We start from the raw sequence: 9,102 nt of genomic DNA on the forward strand, positions 1-9,102 counted from the left end.
AAAACACTAATGATGCATGTTTAAATAATAGTACAATTTGTTAATTAATTCTAACATGTCTTTAAAAAGTTAGTACTATATATTTTGGTATTAAATCAATGGTTTTAAAAAAGTATCTCACCCTTTAACGAAGGGAAAATGTCCTTTCCAGCCATCAACCCGGTCTGTCACGAAGAAAAAAGACACAGAAAATCCGGGTGCATGCGTGAGTGTGCAGGCCTCCAATGTTTTTACATAAAACACGCGTGATGCATGTTTAAATATTATTCAAATGTTGTTACTTAATTCAAACATGTCTTAAAGGTTGTACGAAATATTTTGGAATTCAATAAAAGGAGTTTTAAAAACGGTATCTCACCCGTAACTATGTGAAACGGTATTTCAAATCTTCAGCCAACTCTGTCGCGAAGAAAAAGACATTGAAAATCAGGGTGCGTGCATGAGTGTGCGTGTGACGGAGCAGCAGGAGTGTGTGTGTGCGTTTCAAAAAACAAAGGGTTTGTTTGTGTGGGTTCAACATGGGGTCCCATCTGTAGAGAATCGTTTGAAATTCAAAGTTTGAACTATCCAGCATATGACATGTCAAGGTATCGGCCGACCGCCCGGGGTTAAACCTGGATATCTAATCAACGCCCCCCAGGACCCCCCCAAACAAAACGCATGACAGAACGGCTCTTTGAATTCACAGCCTTTTGGTCTAAAGCAAACATACAGTTAGTTGGTTGCATACAGGCTATCTCTCGAAACTCATTCCGTACTTTAACAAGTTAGGGACAGAACGTCTATTTTTAACACGTTTAGCACGGCTTTAGCGCAAACCCAAAGGCCCGAATATTTAACTGCCAGGACAGATAGCATAGTCTGTAAAGCCCTCCTAATGGATATTTCTGAAGGCTACTGGACATAAGTGATTGGGAAGCGACTGTTAGACGTAGATTCTCAGAAGCAAACGGCGCCCTGTCCTTTACGTAGCCCTTCACGATCACACATTTTTAGGCGTAAGTCCAAATAATCACATACCCAAGAATATTTATATATTAAAAAAAGAAAAATGTGCACTCTGAACGACGTCGTAAGACAACAGGCAGCAGTCCCAGGACAGATAACAGAGTATGTGAAGCCCTCCTAATGGATATTTCGGGAGCTGAGTAAGTGAAAATGTATTTTAAGTTTTGTTTGAATATTATCGGGATATTATTGTAATATTAAACACGCGTTATTTGTGTTTTAAACAGGGGGGACAACGATTTTTTATTTTTTTTATTTTGTATTTTATTTTAGGTATGATGGACATCGGACACATAGGGTGACTTGGATGCATTAGGGACTCTGAACGATATCGGAGGAACCGATGAAACAGACAGTATTCGGTCTTTTTGTATGAACGTTTTTCCAAACACTCCAAGAACAGAGAATTTAAACGTCCCGACAACAACCCAGGGAACCACCACCCCCACACAACATAGTCCAGACCCCAACAACAAAAGCACAACGGTGGCCCAAGTGCATTGCGCAGAATCACCAGAGGTATTAATTCTAGGCATTTACATGTATGTTTTTAAAAATGAAGACTATTTATACAATGAAACAATGTTTTTTTATTCACACTGTTTGTAAACAATAACTTTTGCCCTCTTAGGGTCTACTTGACCTGCTTATTGATTAGAAAGTATGATTAGAAACCAAGGCTGTGGAATATATTCGCTCTCACAGGCTATGAAAAAGACAAAAGCTAGGACATTGACTCCGGAGTGTTGAACTTATGCCCACTCTACAACAACCCAGGTTGTTATATGACCCCTGAGGATCATCTACGAACGTTGGAACATCTACAACTATTGAAGATGCAAAAAGGGGTTTTCAGAAACACATTTGGTTTACAGATATGTATTATTATAAAAATAATATAACATTATTATCATAATCTAAAACACTTTAAAGGATCTCTAATTCAAACATGCAAGGATATATATATATATATGATACGATTAACCACTTTAAAACTGTTGCTGCAATATCACTTCTCAATGTGTGTACATTTCAAGCTTTCAACAACAATAAACAAACCAGCTCAATAATGTTTCTCAGACTTACAAACTGTTGAGTTTTCCTAGTTAGTAAAGAAACAACCACTAAGCCAAAACCCCAAAAGTTGTAATATAATCTGTATACAAGTCATTCTATACAGAAAACAGGTACATTTTGATTGATCAAGAATTCCCAATAGGTTTGTGTCACGCCCTGACCATAGTTTGCTATGTATGTTTATAGGTTTTGTTTGGTATGGGTGTGATATGAGTGGGCATTCTATGCTGTATGTCTAGTTTGTCTTTTTCCAGTGTTTGGCCGGATATTGTTTTCAATCAGAGGCCTGTGTTAGTCGTTGTCTCTGATCGGGAACCATATTTAGGTAGCCTGTGTTGTCATTGTTGGGTGATTGTCTATGTTAGGTGCTTGTGTCAGCACATTGGGTATATAGCGTCACGGTCGTTGTTCATTTATTGGCTTGTTCAGTTTACTTTGTGTTTTCGTCATCCATTAAAACGATGCATTCACACCACGCAGCGCTTTGGTCCGCTTCTTATTACCCATGACGCTCGTGACAGCTTGATCTGATCCACAACCCTATTACGACAGCATATAATGCACAGTCATATGCAAAAACCATAAAACTCTGACAAGAAAACAATGAAAACCTTAACACGACTACCCGCAATGCCATTATTTTAGTTAACAGCCACCCAGGGTTGAGTTTGGTACTTTTTCTTTGTACAAGCACCATGCCTCCAAGGGCTGACAACCGTATTCACAATGAGAAATATAGTCTAATAAAACAAATGTCTGCATAATGAAAGACATGAAAACTGTAGCCAACAATGTATTTCCATCTGTTTTAAACGTGGATATTGTCAGTAAGGTCACGGAGACTAACAACAGACAATAGTTATTGTGGGAGGTTTAGGGTTAAAATATATGGGAACGATCAGGAATGTTAGAGATTTGGTCACTGGGGCGATTTTGAAAGAAGGAGATTAGAACCACAAAGTAATAGGGGGGTAAGAGATCCTAAAGGTAATTTCATATTTCGGTCAAAACATCAAGACATACATCCACGACTGAATGGTTTCACAAACACCCTTTAAAGGTTTTGTAAGAAAGTTGTAACAGGCCTCATTCACCAGTCTAGAGCTGAACATAAAGACACCAAAAACATCAGCGTTTAGAGCAGCTTGGAGATTATTACCCATGTAAGGGGGGCGCAAAGAGCTGATTTACCTCTACGGTCAAATGCATCTATAGTTTTTAATGAAGTGGTCGCTGCATTCATTTAGATGCTTTCAACATACTCTAGAACCAGTAAGAACATAGACTGAATGATAGGCTTTGTGCTATTGAGTAAGAGGCCTGAACCATTTCTAAGTAAGAAGCCACACTTTTTATATTCAGCTTCTGAATTAACTAAATCATAAATATGTTTTTAAGGCAGCTTAAAGTATATACTAGTACAACATACTAGGTACAGTGCCATGCGAAAGTATTCGGCCCGTTGAACTTTGCGACCTTTTGCCACATTTCAGGCTTCAAACATAAAGATATAAAACTGTATTTTTTTTTTTTTTTGTGAAGAATCAACAACAAGTGGGACACAATCATGAAGTGGAACGACATTTATTGGATATTTCAAACTTTTTTAACAAATCAAAAACTGAAAAATTGGGCGTGCAAAATTATTCAGCCCCTTTACTTTCAGTGCAGCAAACTCTCTCCAGAAGTTCAGTGAGGATCTCTGAATGATCCAATGTTGACCTAAATGACTAATGATGATAAATACAATCCACATGTGTGTAATCAAGTCTCTGTATAAAGGCACCTGCACTGTGATAGTCTCAGAGGTCCGTTAAAAGCGCAGAGAGCATCATGTCGAACAAGGAACACACCAGGCAGGTCCGAGATACTGTTGTGAAGAAGTTTAAAGCCGGATTTGGATACAAAAAGATTTCCCAAGCTTTAAACATCCCAAGGAGCACTGTGCAAGCGATAATATTGAAATGGAAGGAGTATCAGACCACTGCAAATCTACCAAGACCTGGCCGTCCCTCTAAACTTTCAGCTCATACAAGGAGAAGACTGATCAGAGATGCAGCCAAGAGGCCCATGATCACTCTGGATGAACTGCAGAGATCTACAGCTGAGGTGGGAGACTCTGTCCATAGGACAACAATCAGTCGTATATTGCACAAATCTGGCCTTTATGGAAGAGTGGCAAGAAGAAAGCCATTTCTTAAAGATATCCATAAAAAGTGTCATTTAAAGTTTGCCACAAGCCACCATGTTTGACAGTGGGGATGGTGTGTTCAGCTGTGTTGCTTTTACGCCAAACATAACCTTTTGCATTGTTGCCAAAAAGTTCACTTTTGGTTTCATCTGACCAGAGCACCTTCTTCCACATGTTTGGTGTGTCTCCCAGGTGGCTTGTGGCAAACTTTAAATGACACTTTTTATGGATATCTTTAAGAAATGGCTTTCTTCTTGCCACTCTTCCATAAAGGCCAGATTTGTGCAATATACGACTGATTGTTGTCCTATGGACAGAGTCTCCCACCTCAGCTGTAGATCTCTGCAGTTCATCCAGAGTGATCATGGGCCTCTTGGCTGCATCTCTGATCAGTCTTCTCCTTGTATGAGCTGAAAGTTTAGAGGGACGGCCAGGTCTTGGTAGATTTGCAGTGGTCTGATACTCCTTCCATTTCAATATTATCGCTTGCACAGTGCTCCTTGGGATGTTTAAAGCTTGGGAAATCTTTTTGTATCCAAATCCGGCTTTAAACTTCTTCACAACAGTATCTCGGACCTGCCTGGTGTGTTCCTTGTTCGACATGATGCTCTCTGCGCTTTTAACGGACCTCTGAGACTATCACAGTGCAGGTGCCTTTATACAGAGACTTGATTACACACATGTGGATTGTATTTATCATCATTAGTCATTTAGGTCAACATTGGATCATTCAGAGATCCTCACTGAACTTCTGGAGAGAGTTTGCTGCACTGAAAGTAAAGGGGCTGAATAATTTTGCACGCCCAATTTTTCAGTTTTTGATTTGTTAAAAAAGTTTGAAATATCCAATAAATGTCGTTCCACTTCATGATTGTGTCCCACTTGTTGTTGATTCTTCACAAAAAAAAAAAAAAATACAGTTTTATATCTTTATGTTTGAAGCCTGAAATGTGGCAAAAGGTCGCAAAGTTCAACGGGCCGAATACTTTCGCATGGCACTGTACCTAGTATGTTGTACTAGTATATACTTTAAGCTGCCTTAAAAACATATTTATGATTTAGTTAATTCAGAAGCTGAATATAAAAAGTGTGGCTTCTTACTTAGAAATGGTTCAGGCCTCTTACTCAATAGCACAAAGCCTATCATTCAGTCTATGTTCTTACTGGTTCTAGAGTATGTTGAAAGCATCTAAATGAATGCAGCGACCACTTCATTAAAAACTATAGATGCATTTGACCGTAGAGGTAAATCAGCTCTTTGCGCCCCCCTTACATGGGTAATAATCTCCAAGCTGCTCTAAACGCTGATGTTTTTGGTGTCTTTATGTTCAGCTCTAGACTGGTGAATGAGGCCTGTTACAACTTTCTTACAAAACCTTTAAAGGGTGTTTGTGAAACCATTCAGTCGTGGATGTATGTCTTGATGTTTTGACCGAAATATGAAATTACCTTTAGGATCTCTTACCCCCCTATTACTTTGTGGTTCTAATCTCCTTCTTTCAAAATCGCCCCAGTGACCAAATCTCTAACATTCCTGATCGTTCCCATATATTTTAACCCTAAACCTCCCACAATAACTATTGTCTGTTGTTAGTCTCCGTGACCTTACTGACAATATCCACGTTTAAAACAGATGGAAATACATTGTTGGCTACAGTTTTCATGTCTTTCATTATGCAGACATTTGTTTTATTAGACTATATTTCTCATTGTGAATACGGTTGTCAGCCCTTGGAGGCATGGTGCTTGTACAAAGAAAAAGTACCAAACTCAACCCTGGGTGGCTGTTAACTAAAATAATGGCATTGCGGGTAGTCGTGTTAAGGTTTTCATTGTTTTCTTGTCAGAGTTTTATGGTTTTTGCATATGACTGTGCATTATATGCTGTCGTAATAGGGTTGTGGATCAGATCAAGCTGTCACGAGCGTCATGGGTAATAAGAAGCGGACCAAAGCGCTGCGTGGTGTGAATGCATCGTTTTAATGGATGACGAAAACACAAAGTAAACTGAACAAGCCAATAAATGAACAACGACCGTGACGCTATATACCCAATGTGCTGACACAAGCACCTAACATAGACAATCACCCAACAATGACAACACAGGCTACCTAAATATGGTTCCCGATCAGAGACAACGACTAACACAGGCCTCTGATTGAAAACAATATCCGGCCAAACACTGGAAAAAGACAAACTAGACATACAGCATAGAATGCCCACTCATATCACACCCATACCAAACAAAACCTATAAACATACATAGCAAACTATGGTCAGGGCGTGACACAAACCTATTGGGAATTCTTGATCAATCAAAATGTACCTGTTTTCTGTATAGAATGACTTGTATACAGATTATATTACAACTTTTGGGGTTTTGGCTTAGTGGTTGTTTCTTTACTAACTAGGAAAACTCAACAGTTTGTAAGTCTGAGAAACATTATTGAGCTGGTTTGTTTATTGTTGTTGAAAGCTTGAAATGTACACACATTGAGAAGTGATATTGCAGCAACAGTTTTAAAGTGGTTAATCGTATCATATATATATATATATCCTTGCATGTTTGAATTAGAGATCCTTTAAAGTGTTTTAGATTATGATAATAATGTTATATTATTTTTATAATAATACATATCTGTAAACCAAATGTGTTTCTGAAAACCCCTTTTTGCATCTTCAATAGTTGTAGATGTTCCAACGTTCGTAGATGATCCTCAGGGGTCATATAACAACCTGGGTTGTTGTAGAGTGGGCATAAGTTCAACACTCCGGAGTCAATGTCCTAGCTTTTGTCTTTTTCATAGCCTGTGAGAGCGAATATATTCCACAGCCTTGGTTTCTAATCATACTTTCTAATCAATAAGCAGGTCAAGTAGACCCTAAGAGGGCAAAAGTTATTGTTTACAAACAGTGTGAATAAAAAAACATTGTTTCATTGTATAAATAGTCTTCATTTTTAAAAACATACATGTAAATGCCTAGAATTAATACCTCTGGTGATTCTGCGCAATGCACTTGGGCCACCGTTGTGCTTTTGTTGTTGGGGTCTGGACTATGTTGTGTGGGGGTGGTGGTTCCCTGGGTTGTTGTCGGGACGTTTAAATTCTCTGTTCTTGGAGTGTTTGGAAAAACGTTCATACAAAAAGACCGAATACTGTCTGTTTCATCGGTTCCTCCGATATCGTTCAGAGTCCCTAATGCATCCAAGTCACCCTATGTGTCCGATGTCCATCATACCTAAAATAAAATACAAAATAAAAAAAATAAAAAATCGTTGTCCCCCCTGTTTAAAACACAAATAACGCGTGTTTAATATTACAATAATATCCCGATAATATTCAAACAAAACTTAAAATACATTTTCACTTACTCAGCTCCCGAAATATCCATTAGGAGGGCTTCACATACTCTGTTATCTGTCCTGGGACTGCTGCCTGTTGTCTTACGACGTCGTTCAGAGTGCACATTTTTCTTTTTTTAATATATAAATATTCTTGGGTATGTGATTATTTGGACTTACGCCTAAAAATGTGTGATCGTGAAGGGCTACGTAAAGGACAGGGCGCCGTTTGCTTCTGAGAATCTACGTCTAACAGTCGCTTCCCAATCACTTATGTCCAGTAGCCTTCAGAAATATCCATTAGGAGGGCTTTACAGACTATGCTATCTGTCCTGGCAGTTAAATATTCGGGCCTTTGGGTTTGCGCTAAAGCCGTGCTAAACGTGTTAAAAATAGACGTTCTGTCCCTAACTTGTTAAAGTACGGAATGAGTTTCGAGAGATAGCCTGTATGCAACCAACTAACTGTATGTTTGCTTTAGACCAAAAGGCTGTGAATTCAAAGAGCCGTTCTGTCATGCGTTTTGTTTGGGGGGGTCCTGGGGGGCGTTGATTAGATATCCAGGTTTAACCCCGGGCGGTCGGCCGATACCTTGACATGTCATATGCTGGATAGTTCAAACTTTGAATTTCAAACGATTCTCTACAGATGGGACCCCATGTTGAACCCACACAAACAAACCCTTTGTTTTTTGAAACGCACACACACACTCCTGCTGCTCCGTCACACGCACACTCATGCACGCACCCTGATTTTCAATGTCTTTTTCTTCGCGACAGAGTTGGCTGAAGATTTGAAATACCGTTTCACATAGTTACGGGTGAGATACCGTTTTTAAAACTCCTTTTATTGAATTCCAAAATATTTCGTACAACCTTTAAGACATGTTTGAATTAAGTAACAACATTTGAATAATATTTAAACATGCATCACGCGTGTTTTATGTAAAAACATTGGAGGCCTGCACACTCACGCATGCACCCGGATTTTCTGTGTCTTTTTTCTTCGTGACAGACCGGGTTGATGGCTGGAAAGGACATTTTCCCTTCGTTAAAGGGTGAGATACTTTTTTAAAACCATTGATTTAATACCAAAATATATAGTACTAACTTTTTAAAGACATGTTAGAATTAATTAACAAATTGTACTATTATTTAAACATGCATCATTAGTGTTTTTATGTAAAAACATTGGAGGCCTACAGTTGTACATTATTACAAACTTTATAACATACCATTGTAGGAAATACTATAAATTGCTTCTGAGAATCTACGTCTAACAGTCGCTTCCCAATCACCTATGTCCAGTAGCCTTCAGAAATATCTATTAGGAGGGATTCACTTATTCACATCTCTTTTTTAATCTGTCCTGGCAGCTAAATATTCGGGGCTGTGGGTTTGCGCTAAAGCTGTGGTAACATAGTGTTAAAGTATATGCTCCGCGTTCTGTCCCTAACTAGGAGGTGTTTCGAGACATGTTTTGT

The 9,102-nt window shown here is 38.7% G+C and overlaps 2 long non-coding RNA genes across 4 annotated transcripts; one reads left to right on the forward strand and one right to left on the reverse strand.

The window, feature by feature from the left end:
• The first annotated feature begins 480 nt into the window (after positions 1-480).
• Positions 481-2,560, forward strand: LOC118964831. Of its 2 annotated transcripts, none has more exons than XR_005052003.1 (2): positions 481-1,148; positions 1,236-2,560. It is a non-coding gene; the product is annotated as an uncharacterized LOC118964831 (long non-coding RNA). The 2 variants fall into 2 exon arrangements; XR_005052004.1 differs by having other exon boundaries at positions 1,282-2,560.
• A 3,677-nt stretch (positions 2,561-6,237) lies between these two features.
• Positions 6,238-8,317, reverse strand: LOC118964832. 2 transcript variants are annotated; one of them, XR_005052006.1, is made up of 2 exons: positions 7,650-8,317; positions 6,238-7,516 (listed from the first exon to the last, which is right to left on the reverse strand). It is a non-coding gene; the product is annotated as an uncharacterized LOC118964832 (long non-coding RNA). The 2 variants fall into 2 exon arrangements; XR_005052005.1 differs by having other exon boundaries at positions 6,238-7,562.
• Positions 8,318-9,102: the final 785 nt, after the last annotated feature.

This window comes from Oncorhynchus mykiss, chromosome 6, assembly GCF_013265735.2.
Source record: "Oncorhynchus mykiss isolate Arlee chromosome 6, USDA_OmykA_1.1, whole genome shotgun sequence".
NCBI lineage: Eukaryota > Metazoa > Chordata > Actinopteri > Salmoniformes > Salmonidae > Oncorhynchus > Oncorhynchus mykiss.